The sequence below is a fragment of the Manis javanica genome, chromosome 1, assembly GCF_040802235.1.
Source record: "Manis javanica isolate MJ-LG chromosome 1, MJ_LKY, whole genome shotgun sequence".
In the NCBI taxonomy this organism is placed as follows: domain Eukaryota; kingdom Metazoa; phylum Chordata; class Mammalia; order Pholidota; family Manidae; genus Manis; species Manis javanica.
This window is the reverse complement of record NC_133156.1, coordinates 156,602,961-156,621,886: the sequence shown is the minus strand read 5'-3', so window position 1 is coordinate 156,621,886 and position 18,926 is coordinate 156,602,961.

Genomic DNA, 18,926 nt, shown 5'->3' with positions numbered 1-18,926 from the left:
GAATACTCAAGTTTAGGAACCATCCTTTTAAGTACTAAATTTAAAAACCCAATATACAGTGTAAATATATTGATATGTTTCTCCAGAGAGAAACATGATAACATGACAGAAGAGCAAGCAATTTTAAATAAAACCAAGCAGAACTTTGGGAAGTGAAAAATCTAACTTGAATTTAAAATCCATGTAGCAACAGTCCAGACGGATGTAGCTGAAGAAAGAATGACTAACCTGAAAGAGAGAAGCAAAGAAATAGCACAGAATGAAGCATAGAGACTTCTTCTTCAGGTAGAGGGGAAGTATGAGAGAGAGGTCAAAAGACATGAAGCATAAAGTGAATATGTATTCTGTATTTCATAACGTAAAGAAAAAATTTTAAATGAGTGATACAACTAGTAAAGCTGAATTAATGTGTACACATTGAACTCAGCACCCCACATACAGTCCAGAGTCATAGGAGCCCTTTCCTGGGCACAGAGCTGGGGAGGTGGGGAGGCCCTGGGAGAACTCTCTCCTTCAGGCCATTGGCACCCAGGGAAGGATGGGAGTCAGAGTACAGGGCAAAGGTAAAGAAGTGGATAGGTGATCCCATGGCAGCATTCCTAAAGAGCAGCAAGGAAGAGCGGCCAGCTGGGAAGGCAGAAGGCTTTTCACCCACACCAGACAAATGGAGAGTCTGAATAGGCTGCTTAAAACATTGGGTTAGACCAAGGTTACTTGGGTGGGAATAATGTTTGATTTGCATTGCCTTTAAGAAATGAATGTGGGAACTATCAAATTTCAGTTAGGCTTAAAGGAAAAAGGCAGACTAAATACGAGTCTTGGCACTTTCCTACAAGAGAATTCAAGACATTGATTTACCAGTAAATTGAAGAGTGTGAATAAAAGCTACTTGTAGCAAGCAATCGGTACCCACAGTACTTACAAATAGCATTAAATGCAGGTTTCATATGTTTTAGAAAGTATATGATTTACAATTACCACCTAATTATAATGGAAAAATAAAAACTCTTAGAAAACCAAAAACAGAATGCTATCTCCTGGACATGATGAAGAATGTCTAACTTAAAACAATAGTCAAAATCATGCTTTTAGAAATTACCCAAGAAATTGTCATTAAAGAATAGGTCAAAGATGACTGTAATCTACAGATTATGGACTTCCATTTGACAGCAAAACAAAGAAAATACACTAAACAACTCTAACCATTGATGTATAGACTTTGAGAATTTAAAATGAGTACAGTAGAATCGGCATGCAAATTTTCTCCTTGTCTTTGAGGTTCTTCAGTTTTACTACCGTGTTCTTAAATATAGGATTTATTACCTATCCTGTGAACTCTTTCAACCTGAGATCATTCACCTTTCTTTCATTCTAGAGAATGGAATATTAAATTCCATTTAACAACAAACAGCTATTTTTAAAAAGTAACCGAGTGGAAATAATCATGGGAAATTACAATTGCTGAAATTAAGAACTGGGTGGATGGCATGAACGTCAGAATGGATTCCAGAAAAACAGAACTTCATCTGCAGAAGATTAAGCCAAGAAATCCTCCCAGAAAGCATGAAGGAGTCATAAAGGGTCAATGTGCTGATAGCAGCAATGCCAAAAGGAGAGGGGAAACCAGTAGAGGGGAGGAAGCATTTGAAAATATTTGTAATTACTGAAAATTCTTAAAACGTGCCGAGGGGAAAAACACATCACATATGTCAGCCATGTCAACAATATCATTGGCATATAGAAGACAGCGATGAGACTCTAAAGAGACCCAAAGAGGATAGCTAAGTGAGTCCATACAATATGGGAAGGAAGTGCTTTTTGCTTCTGAGAGGCAGGAAGAGAAGAGAAAAAATGTGGAGAGAGAAGGTAGTGGTGGAGAGTGACAGGCTCTGAGGCTGAAGATACGGGGAGAGGCAGCTGGAAGACACTGCTCAGTAGGTGGAGTAGCCGAAGAACATTTGAGGACAACAGTGTCCAAGATTCAATGTAAGGTGGTTTACATTGTTTTATGGAAACTACTATCCCATGCTTCCAATTGCTTCAGAAACTTACTCAGAAAAATCTCCTGAATGCTTTTCTGTGTGTGTATGTGTGTGTGTGTGTGTGTATGTGTGTGCACATAAAACTGATTCATAGCAGAGGATGAATGTAATATGTGGATTGATGTGTAATGGATAAGACAGTCTCACTAAAATGAGGAGCTTGGAGATGGAGGTGACTGAAAGGACATAGGCAGGAATTTATAGAAATCTTGGAAGGTGAGAGGGCAAGATTCCACAGTTTTGAGCCATCCCATCTGTAGAGCCAGGGCCTAGGAGACTTCATTCCAGCTGACATCTGGGTTGTGTGATTTCTCCACTTCCAGAACAGCACGGCTTGCTCCACGGAGGAGGCTTCCATGTCTTGGATTCTTTCTGAATGAATCCCCTGAAAAATGTTTTCCTGAATTCTCAGTTCTTAGCTGCCTTGCACTCAGACTTTCATCCTCATTTGCACACCTTTGTTCCCCTCCTTTTGTCGAAACCCCACATTTTCCAGGAGCTCCTCGAGTACATCTCTTCTCATGTTGCCTCAGAAACTGCTGCTCACATAGCTTCATGTTAGCTATACATGAAGTCCCCTGAACTCCATGACTGGGAACAACTGCAAATTCTTCCTGTGTTTGGAAAGAAGGGGTACTTTGTTGTAATAGTCACTTCATTTCAAACTTTTCAAACTTTTTCTGTAAAGTTCATTAACTATTTTGGATTTTACAGACCATATGGCCTTGATGGCAACTTTTCAATTCTGCCGTTTTGCGTGAAAGCAGCTATAGACAATATGTAAACAAATAGTTATGGCTGTGTTCCAGGAACATTTGACTTTCAAAAACAGGCAGTGAGAAGGATTTGGCCCACAGGCCTCAGTTTGCTCTAAATAAGCACTTGCCAAAATGAATACCAGTCCCCTAGGATACTCAATATAGGAAAGGCCTGAGGAAGGCTGGATGTGGATAACATTGGTGTGATCTTCCCATGGCCGTCCAATCCTTCCCCAGCATTTTTACAGATCTCAGGATCTCTCAAGGTGAATTCTAGCTCTAGACTTCTGCTTTTGCATTGGTTGCCTCTGTTCTGTATCTCGTGTGCCCCGACTTATGCATACAAGCCATTCACTGATTTATGTACAAACTAAATCATTCACACTATATTTTGGTGGATGTGTCAGTCTGCTAGGGCTGATGTAACAAAGTACCGCAGACTGGGGGGCTTAGGCAGTGAAACTTATTTTCTTAAAATTCTGGAGATTGGAAGCCCAACATCAAGGTGCTGGCAGGGTTGGCTTCTTCTCCTTCCTGTGTCATCATATGGCCTTCCTTCGGTATATGTCTGTATCCTCATCTCCTCTCCTTACAAGGACACCATTCATATTGGATTACAGCCCACCCTCATGACCCCATTGTAACTTAATTACCTTTTAAAGACTCCATCTACAAATGCAATCACATTCTGAGAAAATGGAAGGTTTGGATTTCAATGCCTACCCCCCATATGAATTTGGGAATAACACAATTCTGCCCTATTTATGAGAATACAAACTTTTGTAAAGTCTTGCAGTTATAGGAAGGAAGGGGTCACTACATGTATTACATAGCATAATTATTAAATTGCTTGTTAACCATTCCTATATTAGAAGTCATTTTTGACCACTCTGCCACTCCCAGTTTTAATCAGTCTCTATATTCCAAGTAGTGTTCCGATTTCCACCATCTAAACAGCATCCCTTTTGTCCACATCCCCCTCTCAAATCTTTACCTCCTTCCTTCTGGACTGTGGTCCCACAGTATCAGTTGACCTGAAGACTGAGATCAACCACATGGGCAATCAATCAATCATGCCTACATAAGGAAGACCTTATATAGACTCTAGATACTGAAGCTCAGGTAAGTGTTCTAAAATTTATTGGACATATAAAACCAAATGTTATTGAGAAAGAAGAACAAAAATGAAGGACTTATACTATCTGTTTTTCAATCTTTATAGCAAAGCCATAGTAGTCAAGAGAGTGTGGTAATGGTGTTAGACAAATAGCTCAATATAATAGAGATTCTAGAAATAGTTTTACACAAATACAGAAAATTTATTTTCAGCATTAGTGCCAAGGCAATTCATCAGGGAAAGGATAGTATTTTCACCAAATAGTTCTAGAATAATTGGATAGGCATATGCAAAAGAAAACCTAAACCTTTAGTTCACACCATATAAAAAATTAACTCCATGTGGATCGTGTATCTTCACATAAGAGCAAAAACTAAAAAGTATGCAGAATAAAAAAATAAGAGAAAACTTGATGACCTTGGAGACAACAATGAGTTCTTAAACATGATACTAAAGGTATGGACTATAAAAAGGAAAATTAAACAATTGGACTTCATCAAAATTGAAAACTTTCTATTCTTCAAAAGACAAAGTTAAGAAATGAAGAGGCAAGCCACATACTAGGAGAAATTATTTACAAAACATACATCCTACAAAAGACATATACATATAATATATAAAGAACTCTTACAACTCAAGAATAAGACAAACCAATTGTTTAAATGGGCAAAGATTTGATAGTTAGCCAAATAAGATATACAGATGGCAAATAAGCACATGAAAAGGGGGTCAGCATCATTAGCATTAGGGAATCGCAAATTAAAACCAGAAGACATACCTTCATACCCACTAGAATGGGTAAACATAAAACGACTGACTGTACTAAATGTTAGCAAGGACCCAAAGTCAGTCTGGCACACTGCTGGTAGAGCTGTCATATTCCACAATTACTGCAGAAGACAGTTTGACAGTTTCCTAAAAAGTAAAACATACATCTATCATATGACCCAGCTGTTTCAATCTTAGGAATTTACCTAATCAGGGGAGTTGAAAGCCCATGTTTGCAGAAGAATTTGCACATGTTCATAGTAGCCTTATTTATAACCCCAAACTGGGAACAGCCCAAGGGCCCATTAACTAGTGAATGGATAAACCCAGTCATCATTAATCTGTCCCAAGGAATATTATTCAGATATAAAAACAAATGAACTATTAATGTAAAAGTATATGGGAGAATTTTAAAATAATTGTCTGAGTTGAAACAACCAGAGCTCTGCCCCCCAAAAAGAGTACATACTGCATAATTCCATTTTTACAACACTCTGGAAAATTCAAACTCATCCATGGAGACAGAAAACAGCTCAGCAGTTGACTAAGGCCAGGGCTGGACAGAAGGATAATAAAGGGGCACAAGGAACCTTGGGGGCATGATGGGTCTATTATCATGATGGTGGTGATGGTTTCACAGATGTGTATCTGTGCCAAAATTTACCAAACTGCACAATTTAAAGAGGTCTAGTTTATGTATGTCAATTGCAATTCAGTGAAGCTGTAAAAAAATAAGAAAATTATAAGTCACTAATATCAGGTAAAAAAAGAACAGGCATCACACACAAAAATAAAAAAGACTATAGCTGATTATGGTTGATGATGATGAGACTACTTCTGCCTGTAAAAAGTCCCCACCCTCTGAGGACAGGGTCATGGTGAGAGAGCTCTTCATGGTCTACAGGGCGAGATGAAGCCAGAGTCAAATCAGTGTGTTAGAGAAGTTCAAAGAGGAGGAAGGGTCAAGGACAAGAATATACACCTAGCCCGGGAATGACAGAAGAGCCCACGAAAGATGCAACATCCATATAAATCCTGAAAATTTCAAATAGAACAGAAAAGAAGGGGTGATATATAGGGACTGAACTGTCTGAACAAACATCCAGATGAGCACATGCTTCAGGGTGGAGCTGAACAGCAGTGTCCCATCCTCTGGGTAGCTTAACTTTTGCTCTATGGATATTCAGTTTTGTAGTCATATTACTAAACAAATATAAGAGTACTTTAATGTGAGCCTATGTTGGAGTCCTCATGCTTTGCAGGACACTAGTCCTTTTATAGGTACCACAATGTTTACATTGCAAACACTGCATTCAGTTATCTATTCGTATACCCAGAGAACCTAGTCCCTGGGGACATTCTTTTTAAACTGAAGGTCTTTCAAGACAGTTAAGAAAGACTCTTGGTCTGCTTGGCTCTGAAAGTATATTTATAGCTTCCTTTAAGTACTCAAAGTATTTTACTATAAAGTTTATTTTTTCAATTACATAAGAATTACATCTTCAAAGAACATATTCACAAAATACAAGAGAAGGAACGATCTCCCTCAGTCATGCCAGACTAAACATCCACTATTAACATCCTGGTGCTCACTTCAGGGATTTTTTTTTTTTGGTATCATTAATGTACAATTACATGAGCAACATTATGAATACTAGACTCCCCCCATTATCAAGTTCCCACAACATACCCCATTACACTCACGGTTCATCCGCGTAGTAAGATGCTATAGAATCACTACTTGTCTTCTCTGTGCTATATGGCCTTCCCTGTACACCCCCTCCCCCACCACTACATTACATAAGCTAATCATAATGGCCCTTATTCCCCTTATCCCTCCCTTCCCACCCATCCTCCCCAGTCCCCTTCCCTTTGGTAACTGTTAATCCATTCTTGGGTTCTGCGAGTCTGCTGCTGTTTTGCTCCTTCAGTTTTTTCTTTGTTCTTATACTCCACAGATGAATGAAATCATTTGATACTTGTCTTTCTCTGCCTGGCTTATTTTACTGAGCATACTACCCTCTAGCTCCATCCATGTTGTTGCAAATGGTATGATTTGTTTTCTTCTTATGGCTGAATAATATTCCATTGTATATATGTACCACATCTTCTTTATCCATTCATCTACTGATGGACACTTAGGTTGCTTCCATTTCTTGGATATTGTGAATAGTGCTATGATAAACATAGGGGTGCATGTGTCTTTTTCAAACTGGGCTGCTGCATTCTTAGGGTAAATTCCTATAAGTGGAATTCCTGAGTCAAATGGTATTTCTATTTTTAGTTTTTTGAGGAACCTCCATACCGCTTTCCACAATGGTTGAACTAATTTACATTCCCACCAGCAGTCTAGGACGGTTCCCTTTCTCTGCATCCTCACCAGCATTTGTTGTTCCTAGTCTTTTTCATGTTGGTGATCCTAACTGGTGTGAGGTGATATCTCATTGTGGTTTTAATTTGCATTTCTCTGATGATTAGCAATGTGGAGCATCTTTTCATGTGCCTGTTGGCCATCTGGATTTCTTCTTTGGAAAAGTGTCTGTTCAGCTCCTTTGCCCATTTTTTAATTGGACTATTGCTTTTCATTTGTTGAGGTGTGTGAGCTCTTTGATGTCAACCCCTTATCAGACATGTCATTTATGAATATATTCTCCAAAACTGTAGGAAGCCTTTTTGTTCTATTGGTGGTGTCCTTTGCTGCACAGAAGCTTTTCACCTTGATATAGTTCCACTTGTTCATTTTTGCTTTTGTTTCCCTTGCCTGTGGAGATACGTTCATGAAGAAGTTGCTCATGTTTATGTTCAAGATATTTTTGTCTGTTTTTTTCTAAGACTTTTATGGTTTCATGACTTACATTCAGGTCTTTGATCCATTTCGAGTTTACTTTTGTGTATGGGGTTAGACAATAATCCAGTTTCATTCTCTTACATGTAGCTGTCCAGTTTTGCCAACACCAGCTGTTGAAGAGGCTGTCATTTCCCCATTGTATATACATGGCACCTTTATCGTATATTAATAGACCATATATGTTTGGGTTAATGTCTGGGGTCTCTATTCTGTTCCACTGGTCTGTGGGTCTCCGCCAATACCAAATTGTCTTGATTACTATGGCTTTGTAGTAGAGCTTGAAGTTAGGAAGTGAGATCCCCCCTGTTTTATTCTTCCTTCTCAGGATTGCTTTGGCTATTCAGTGTCTTTTGTGGTTCCATATGAATTGTAGAATTATTTTTTCTACTTTGCTGAAGAATGCTGTTGGTATTTTGACAGGGATTGCATTGAATGTGTAGATTCCTTTAAGATGGCCTTTTTGACAATATTAATTCTTCCTACCCAACAACATGGGATAAATTTCCATTTATTAGTGTCCTCTTTAATTTCTCTTAAGAGTGTCTTGTATTTTTCAAGGTATAGGTCTTTCACTTCCTTGGTTCGGTTTATTCCTAGGTATTTTATTCTATTTGATGCAATTGTGAATAGAATTGTTTTCCTGATTTATGCTAGGTCATCGTTAGTGTATAGGAATGCAACAGGTTTCTGTGTACTAATTTTGTATTCTGCAACTTTGCTGAATTCAGATAGTTCTAGTAGTTTTGGAGTGGATTCTTTAGGGTTTTTTATGTACAATTGTACAATATCATGTCATATCCAAACAGTGGCAGTTTGACTTCTTCATTACCAATCTGGATGTCTTTTTTTTCTTTGTTTTCTCTGATTGCCATGGCTAGGACTTCCAGTACTATGTTGAATAAAAGCGGGGAGAGTGGGCATCCCTGTCTTCTTCCCAATCTTAGGTGAAAACTTTGCTTGTCTGGGAATTGTTTAATCAATCCCTCCTTCATATTTAAATTATAATTTTTCTTTTAATTTTATTTTGGTATCATTAATCTACAATTACATGAAGGACATTATGTTCACTAGGCTCCCCCTCACAGCAAGTCCCCCCCACATACCCATTCACAGTCACTGTCCATCAACATAGTAAGATGCTGTAAAATCACTACTTGTCTTCTCTGTGTTGCACAGCCCTCCCCGTGCCCCCCACAATATACATGTTAATTGTAATGCCCCCTTTCTTTTTTCCTGCCTTTATCCCTCCCTTCCCACCTGTCCTCCCCAGTCCCCTTCCCTTTGGTAACTGTTAATCCATTCTTGGGTTCTGTGCTTCTGCTGCTGTTTTGTTCCTTCAGTTTTCTTTTGTTCTTATACTCCACATATGAGTGAAATCATTTGGTACTTGTCTTTCTCTGCCTGGCTTATTTCACTGAGCATAATACCCTCTAGCTCCATCCATGTTGTTGCAAATGGTAGGATCTGTTTTTTTCTTATAGCTGAGCAATATTCATTGTGTATATGTATCACATCTTTATCCATTCATCTACTGATGGACACTTAGGTTGCTCCCATACCTTGGCTATTGTAAATAGTGCAGTGATAAACATAGGGGTGCATCTGTCTTTTTCAAACTGGAGTGCTGCATTCTTAGGGTAAATTCCTAGAAATGGAATTCCTGGGTCAAATGGTATTTCTATTTTGAGCATTTTGAGGACACTCCATACTGCTTTCCACAATGGTTGAACTAATTTACCTTCCCACCAGCAGTGTAGGAGGGTTCCCCTTTCTCCACAACCTCACCAACATTTGTTGTTGTTTGTCGTTTGGATGGTAGCCATCCTTACTGGTGTGAGATGATATCTCATTGTGGTTTTAATTTGCATTTCTCTGATGACAAGCGATGTGGAGCATCTTTTCATGTGTCTGTTGGCCATCTGAATTTCTTCTTTAGAGAACTGTCTATTCAGCTCCTCTGCCCATTTTTTAACTGGATGATTTGTTTTTTGTTTGTTGAGGTGCCTGAGTTCGTTATATATTCTGGATGTCAACCCTTTGTCGGATCTGTCATTTATGAATATATTCTCCCATACTGTAGGATACCTTTTTGTTCTATTCATGGTGTCATTTGCCGTACAGAAGCTTTTCAGCTTGATATAGTTCCATTTGTTCATTTTTGCTTTTGTTTCCCTTGCCTGGGGAGATATGTTCAAGAAGAGGTCACTCATGTTTATGTCTAAGGGATTTTTGCCGATGTTTTTTTCTAAGAATTTTATGGTTTCATGACTTACATTCAAATCTTTGATCCATTTTGAATTTACTTTTGTGTATGGGGTTAGTTTCCAGTTTCATTCTCTTACATGTAGCTGTCCAGTTTTGCCAGCACCATCTGTTGAAGAGACTCTCATTTCCCCATTGTATGTCCATGGCCCCTTTATCAAATATTAGTTGACCGTATATGTTTGGGTTAATGTTTGGAGTCTCTATTCTGTTCCATTGGTCTGTGGCTCTGTTCTTGTGCCAGTACCAAATTATTCTTCCTTCTCAGGATTGCTTTAGCTATTCGGGGTCTTTCGTGTTTCCATATGAATTTTTGAACTATTTGTTCCAGTTCATTGAAGAATGCTGTTGTTAGTTTGATAGGGATTGCATCGAATCTGTATATTGCTTTGGGCAGGATGGCCATTTTGATTATATTAATTCTTCCTAGCTAGGAGCATGGGATGAGTTTCCATTTGTTAGTGACCTCTTTAATTTCTCTTAAGAGTATCTTGTAGTTTTCAGGGTATAGGTCTTTCACTTCCTTGGTTAGGTTTATTCCTAGGTATTTTATTCTTTTTGATGCTATTGTGAATGGAATTGTCTTCCTGGTTTCTCTTTCTATTAGTTTATTGTTAGTGTATAGGAAAGCTACAGATTTCTGTGTGTTAATTTTCTATCCTGCAACTTTGCTGAATTCCAATATTAGCTCTAGTAGTTTCGGAGTGGAGTCTTTTGGGTTTTTTATCTACGATATCATGTCATCTGCAAATAGTGACAGTTTAACTTCTTCTTTACCAATCTGGATGCCTTTTATTTCTTTGTTTTGTCTAATTGCCGTGGCTAGGACCTCCAGTACTATGTTGAATAAAAGTGGGGAGAGTGAGCATCCCTGTCTTGTTCCCAATCTTAGGTGAAAAGCTTTCAGCTTCTCGCTGTTAAGTATAATGTTGGCTGTGGGTTTGTCATATATGCCCTTTATTATGTTGAGGTACTTGCCCTCTATGCCCATTTTCTTGAGATTTTTATCATGAATGGATGTTGAATTTTGTTGAATGCTTTTTCAGCATTTATGGAGATGATCATATGGTTTTTGTCCTTCTTTTTCTTGATGTGGTGTATGGTGTTAATGGATTTTCGAATGCTGTACCATCCTTGCATTCCTGAGATGAATTCCACTTGATCATGGTGTATGATCCTCTTGATGTATTTTTGGATTCAGTTTACTAATATTTTGTTGAGTATTTTTGCATCTATATTCATCAGGGATATTTGTCTGTAATTTTCTTATTTTGTGGGGTCTTTGCCTGGTTTTGGTATTAGAGTGATGCTGGATTCATAGAATGAGTTTAGAAGTATTCCCTTCTATTCTATTTTTTGGAAAACTCTATGGAGAATGGGTATTATGTCTTCTCTAAGTGTCTGATAAAATTCAGCGGGGAATCTGTCTGGTCCTGGAATTTGTCCTTTGGTAGTTCTTTGATTACCAATTCAATTTTGTTGCTGGTAATCGGTCTGTTTAGATTTTTTGTTTCTTCCTTGGTCAGTCTTGGAAGGTTGTATTTTTCTAGAAAGTGGTCCATTTCTTCTAGGTTATCCAGTTTGTTAGCATATAGATTTTCAGATTTTCATAGTATTTTCTAATAATTCTTTGTATTTCTATGGTGTCCACCATGATTTTTCCTTTCTCATTTCTGATTCTGTTGATGTGTGTAGATTCTTTTTCTCTTAATAAGTCTAGCTAGGGGTTTATCTTTTTTGTTTACTTTCTCTAAGAACCAGCTCTTAGTTTCATTGATTTTTTTTCTATTGTTTTATTCTTCTCAATTTTATTTATTTCTTCTCTGATCTTTATTATGTCCCTCCTTCTGCTCACTTTGGGCCTCATTTGTTCTTCTTTTTCCAGTTTCAATAATTGTGAATTTAGACTATTCATTTGGGACTGATCTTCCTTCTTTAAATGGGCCTGGATTGCTTTATACTTTCCTTAGAACTGCCTTCACTGCATCCCACAGAAGCTGGGGCATTGTGCTGTTGTTTTCATTTGTCTCCATATATTGCTTGATATCTGTTTAAATTTGGTCATTGATCTACTGATTATTTAGGAGCATGTTGTTAAGCCTCCATGTGTTTGTGAGCCTTTTTGTGTTCTTTGTACAATTTATTTCTAGTTTTATACCTTTGTGATCTGAGAAGTTGGTTGGTAGAATTTCTGTCTTTTTGAATTTACTGAGGCTCTTTTTGAGGCCTAGTTTGTGGTCTATTCTGGAAAATGTTCCATGTGCACTTGAGAAGAATGTGTATCCTGCTGCTTTTGGGTGTAGAGTTCTGTAGATGTCTGTTAGGTCCATCTGTTCTAGTGTGTTGTTCAGTGCCTCTGTGTCCTTACTTATTTTGTGTCTGGTTGATCTGTCCTTTGGAGTGAGTGGTGTGCTAAAGTCTCCTAAAATGAATGCATTGCATTCTATTTCGTCCTTTAATTCTGTTAGTATTTGTTTCACCTATGTAGGTGCTCCTGTGTTGGGTGCATAGATATTTATAATGGTTATATCCTCTTGTTGGACTGACCCCTTTATCATTACATAATGTCCTTCTTTGTCTCTTGTTACTTTCTTTGTTTTGCAGTCTATTTTGTCTGATACAAGTACTGCAACAGCTGCTTTTTTCTCCCTATTGTTTGCATGAAATATCTTTTTCCATCCCTTCACTTTTAGTCTGTGTATGTCTTTGGTTTTGAGGTGAGTCTCTTGTAAGCAGCATACAGATGGGTCTTACTTTTTTATCCATTCTGTTACTCTGTGTCTTTTGATTGGTGCATTCATTTCATTTACATTTATAGTGATTATCAATAGGTATGTACTTACTGCCATGGCAGGCTTTGGATTTATAATTACCAAAGGCTCAAGGGTAGCTTCTTTACTATCTAGTTGTATAACTTAACTCACTTGTTACACTATTATAAACACAGTCTGATGATTCTTCATTTCTCTCCCTTCTTATTCTTCCTTGTCCACTCTTTATATGTTAGGTGTTTTATTCTATACTCTTTTGTGTTTCTCTTGACTGGTTTTGTGGAAAGCTGATTTTATTTTGCATTTAGTTGGTATTTGTTTGGTGTACTTTCTTTGCTGTGGTTTTATTTTCTCTGGTGACATCTATTTAGCCTTAAGAGCACTTCCATCTAGAGCAGTCCCTTTAAAAATACACTGTAGAGATAGTATGTGGGAGAAAAATTCCCTCAACTTTTGCTTATCTGGAAATTGTTTAATCCCTCCTTCAATTTTAAATGATAATCTTGCTGGGGACAGTATTCTTGGTTCGAGGCTCTTCTGTTTCATTGCATTGAATATATCATGCCATTCTCTCCTGGCCTGTAAGGTTTCTGCTGAGAAGTCTGATGATGGCCTGATGGGTTTTCATTTGTAGGTGATCTTTTTTCTCTCTCTGACTGCTTTTAATACTCTGTCCTTGTCTTTGATTTTTGCCATTTTAATTATTATATGTCTTGGTGCTGTCCTCCTTGGGTCCATTGTGTTGGAAGACTTGTGGACTTAGATGGTCTGAGAGACTATTTTCTTCTCCAGACTGGGGAAGTTTTCAGCAATTATTTCCTCCAAGACATTTTCTATCCCTTTGCCTCTCTCTTCTTCTTCTGGTATCCCTATAATGTGAATATTGTTCCGTTTGGATTGGTCACACAATTCTCTTAATATTCTTTCATTCCTAGAGATCCTTTTACCTCTCTCTGCCTCAGCTTCTTTGTATTTATGTTCTCTGATTTCTATTCCATTAACAGTCTCTTGTACCTCATCCAGTCTGCTCTTAGATCCTTCCATTCTTTGTTTTATTTCTGTTATCTCCCTCCAGCTTCATCCCTTAGCTCTTGCGTATTTCTCTGTAGCCTCATCAGCATCCTTATGACTTTTATTTTGCATTCTTTTCCAGGAAAATTGGTGATTTTGGTCTCTCTCTCTGGTGTTTGAGGGATTCTGGACTGAACAAGGTTCTTCTCCCTTTTCGTGGTGATGGAAGTGTTTGCCAGGTAGTGGCACGTGGGTCAGCTGGGAGAACAAAGTCCCTTCCTTCTTGTTGGTCACCTTGCCCATCTCTGCTGCCTGTGCCAGTCAGCCACACACAAGTGCAGTCTCTAGGTTAATCCCTTGAGCTGCTGTGTTCTTGGTAGTCCTTGGGATGGCCCAGGGCACTGGCAGTGATTGTAGGCAAGCAGCGTGTGTTTGCCATGAAAACAGAGCCCCTACATGCTTCCTGGACTCTGTGTCAGTTTTTCTGCATGTGCCATTTAAGCAGGTACAGGTGAGCCTCTGGGTTAATCCCCTGAACTGCCATGGGTGGGGCAGCCCTCGGCATAGCCTAGGACACAGGCGAGGTTTGCAGGTGAGCAGTGTGTGTTCGCTGCAAGAATAAAGCCCCTTTTTGACTTCCGGACTCTGCACCAGACTCTGCTGTCTGTGCCAGTCAACTATGGCCAGGGGGCAGCCTCTGGGTTTGGCCCAGTTAGCTGCATACTAGGAGAAGCCTCTGTGTGGTTGCTGTGGGTGGGGCTGCTCCCTGGCCACTTTGCAGCAATGGCGGGTCAGCCTTTCACTTGCAGTACTGGCAGGGGGTCATGAATGGCAGGCTGCTTATCGCCGTGAGGGGCTTTGGAGCTGTGCTGCCACTCAGGGGGTTAGGGTGCCTGAAGTTCCTTAAGGTTTCTAGCCTGCTGGGCTGAGTGTGCCAGGATGATTTTGTCCACCTGTTAAACCCTTGTCCCTTGAAGACTTTTAAAGAACCTGCTTTTCTTTTGTCCCAGGGCAGCTGGCTATGGGAACTTGTTCGCAATCTTAATCTTGGATTTTGCTTTTCCATTCCTCTAATATTCAGTACACCATGCAATGTGTGTCTGTGCTCCCAGTGCAGATTACTAGGGCTGGTTATTTAGCAGTCCTGTCCTTCCACTCCTTCCCCACCCTGATTCTTTTCCTCCCACCAGTGAACTGGTGTTGGGGGAGTTCTCGGGTCCCACCAGGTCACGGCTTTGTATCTTACCCTTTTTGTGAGATGTTGAGTTCTCGCCGATGTAGATGTATCCTGGCTGGTGTACTGTATCTTCTGGTAACTCTTTTAGGAGTAGTTGTATTTGGTGTATTTTCAAAATATGTATGGTTTTGGGAGGAGATTTCCACCACCCTGCTCATGCCACCATCTTGTGAAATGTCCTCTAAAATATATTTTTATAATTGAAGTATAGTTGATATACAATACTATATTGGTTTCAAGTGTACAACATAGTGATTTGACACTTATATACATTATTAAATTCTCCCCCAACTAGTGTAGTTACTATCTGTCAATAGAGAATGTTACAGAACTATTGACTATATTCTCTACATTGTGCTTTTATCCTGTGACAATATTATGATTAAGATTTTGTGCCTCTTAATCCCCTTCACCTATTTCAGCCCCCCAACCCCTCCTTCAGTGTCTATGAATCTATTTCTGTTTTGTTCATTTTGTTTTGTTTCTAGATTCTACAAGTAAGTGAAATCACATGATATTTGTCTGACTTGTCTGGCTTATTTCACTTAGAGTAATACCCTGTAAGTCCATCCACATTGTCACAAATGGCTGGATTTCTTTCTCTTTTATGGCTGAGTAATATTCCATTGAATATATGTACCACCTGTTCTTTATCCTTTCATCTATTGACAGACACTTTGGTTGCTTCTGTATCTTGGATATTGTAAATAATGCAGCAATAAACATAAGGGTGCATATACCTTTTCAAATCAGAAATTTTGTTTTCCTCAGGTAAATTCCTAGGAGAGGAATTACTGGGTCATATGGTATTTCTATTTTTAGTTTTTGAGGAATCTCCATACTTCCTTACATAATGCCTGCAGCAATTTACATTCCCACGAATAGTAGTAGGGCTCCATTTTCTCCATATCCTCACTAACATTTGTTACTTCTTGTCTTTTGGATAGTGGTCATTCTGACTGGTGTGAGATGATACCTCATTGTGGTTGTGATTTGTATCCCTAATGATCATCTTTTTCATGTGCCTTTTGACCACTTGTATTACTTATTTGGAAAAATGTCTATTTAGGTCCTCTGCCCATTTTTTAATTGGGTTATTTCATGGGTTTTTTTGGTGTTCAGTCATATGAGCTCTTTCTATATTTTAGATGTAAACCCCTTATCAGACATGTCATTTATGAATGTATTTTCCCATACGGTAGGTTGCCTTTTTGTTTTATTGATGGTTTTTTTTTTTTGCTGTACTGAAATTTTTTAGTTTGATGTAGTCTCACTTGTTCATTTTTCTTTTGTTTCCCTTGCCTAGAGAAATGTATCCAGAAAAAAATTGCTCATAGTTATACTCAATAAATTTTTGCTTATGTTTTCTGCTAAGAGTTTTATGGTTTCATGTCTTGTATCTAGGCCTTTAATCCACTTTGAGTTTACTTTTGTGTATGGTGTTAGATAGTAATCCAGTTTCATTCTCTTGCATGTAGCTATTCCATTTTCCCAACACCATTTATTGAAGAGACTGTCTTTTTCACATTGGATATTCTTGTGTCCTTTGTCACATATTAATTGACTATATAATCATGGGTTTATTTCTGGACTCTTTATTCTGTTCCATTGATCTATGTGTCTGTTCTTGTCTGGTATCTAAATTTTGATGCTTAGTTAACTCAGTATAAGACTGGCCATTACAGTAACAGCATGGTTGTCTAATGAGTCTATTTCTATTCTATTTGCAGAAAAGTATTATTGAAGATTTTTACCCCCTCAGGAAATGCCTCCCTTTTAATCTTAGAAAATGTCATCTTAGCTTTTGAAGCAAAGCAAATGTAACATAGTAATCAGAAAATACTGATCATCAAATTGGTTTTCCAAACAGCATGGCTTTGACATGGCTTTGTTTCTTTTGTAGATAACAAGGAAACTTGACAGTTGTTTGGCTAGTGCCATTCTCCCTTGCCATATTCATAATAGGGGTTTTTTTACTTTTTTACATTTATTTTTAAAACCCTGATTTTTCTTTTCTAAAAAAAATAGCTGTTGTTTCATTTTCTGTTCATATATATGTAGAAACTTGCACCTTACTTTGTGTGTAGACCCAGCATCTACATATTTCTATAAATGAATTATTGTAATGATTGTTTAATTGAAGTAACCAAAGTTTAGCACCTTTAAGAGTTGAAGTGAATTTATTGCACATTATACACAATCGCATGTATTATTTTACAAATTTCCACTTTGTGAGACTTGTTTTTTCCAAATTTATATTTATAACCATATCTAGAACAAAACATATACCTTAAATCTACTCAGTAATTTATGGTTTAAAGCATTTTTACATATTTTACCTCATTTGATTCTCACAACAACCTAATTAGATTTAAGCATACCAGAAACAGTGTCAAGTTTGGATACACTGGTTTTCATATTTTAAGTGCTATAAGTACATATTAATAATGGAAGAATGTTATTTTATTTTTAGAAGGAAGAACAACTAGCTGTTAATACCATGAAAATAACACACTTAAAAGGGAAAATAAAACAGTATCTAGGTAGATTGGTTGTGAAAACAAAACTGCCTCTTAATTTTCTTAGCTGTTTTTAATTTTTTCACACACACAGAGTAAATAAAAATTACCCTGAATAATATAAAAAAATCCTTTAGTGATTTTGAAATAAGTATTTGCCCTTGATATTGGTATCCAGGTTTCTGAAATGTTCCTTTGGCCAGGGGTTCAAGCTTATTCTCTAAATTCAAAGTAAGAGTGAGTAAATAAGTGGCTGAGATATTTCCAATAGATACAGATATATCCCAATGGACAGAGATACATAGAAATCTACAGCTAGAGATATCTATCACTTCCTTGCTACTTACCTTTATTGACTTAAAATCCTTTCCATATAAACCTTTTCTCTCTTAGCTTGGTATTGATGTCTATTTTTTTCTTATTGTGTTAAAATACACACCACATAAAATTTACTATCTGAACTACATTAACTGTACAGTTCGGTGGCATTAAGTACATTTATATTCTTGTGCAACCATCACCACCACCATCTCCAGAATTCTTTTCATCTTGCACAACTGAAACTCAGAAACTACAAAACAAGAACTGTCCATTCCCCATTGCTCATAACCCCTACAACCACCATTCCATTTTCTTTCCTTATGAATCTGACTACTTAAGGAAACTTATATAAGTGAACTTTTACAGGATATGTCTTTTGTACCGGTGTATCTCACATAATGTGGTTTATCTCAGCATAATGTCTCCATGGTTAATACATGTTGTGAAATACATCAGAATTTCCTTCCTTTTGAAAATTGAATAGTATTCCACTTTATGAATATACCACATTTCGCTTATCCATTTGTCTGTCAATGGGCACCTGGGTTACTTCCACATTTTAGGTATTCTGCGTAATGCTGCTATGTAGTTGCTGTTTAGATGGAATATCCTTTTCTGTAGTTTCACTTTCAGTGTATTGTGTCACTTGTCAAAAAGCAAGTCTCTTTTGGACAGCATATATTTCGGTCATGTTTTTAAATCCATTCTGCCAGTCTCTGTCTTTTGACCAGATAGTTTAATACATTTACAGTTAAAGTAATTTATGATAAGGAGGGACTTAATCTGTCATTTTGCTATTCATTTTATACCCCTTTTTAGTCCTTCATTTCCCATATGACTGTCTTTTTTGTGTTTAGTTGATTTTTTACAGTGAAATGTTTAATTCCCTTCTCATTTCCTTTTATGTATATTCTATAGGTATTTTCCTTCTGATTATCATGGGGATTAGATTTAGCATCCTAATGTTTTAACATTCTGATTAGAATTTATACCAGCTTAACTTCAGTAACATATAAAAACTCTGTTCCTATACAGCTCCATTCCAACACCCTTCCAGTTAGCAGTGTCATAAAATTATATCTTTAAACATCATGTGTCCCAAAACATAAACCAATAATTGTATTTTAAACATTAGTATCTTAAATTATATAAAAAATATAATACAGCTATGAACAAAAGTTTAAGTAATTCTAGCTTTTAAATGAATACTTTTAAATGTGTTTGTCTCTTTAATCATGTAGAAAACAAAAAGTGGAGCTACAAACTGTAGTT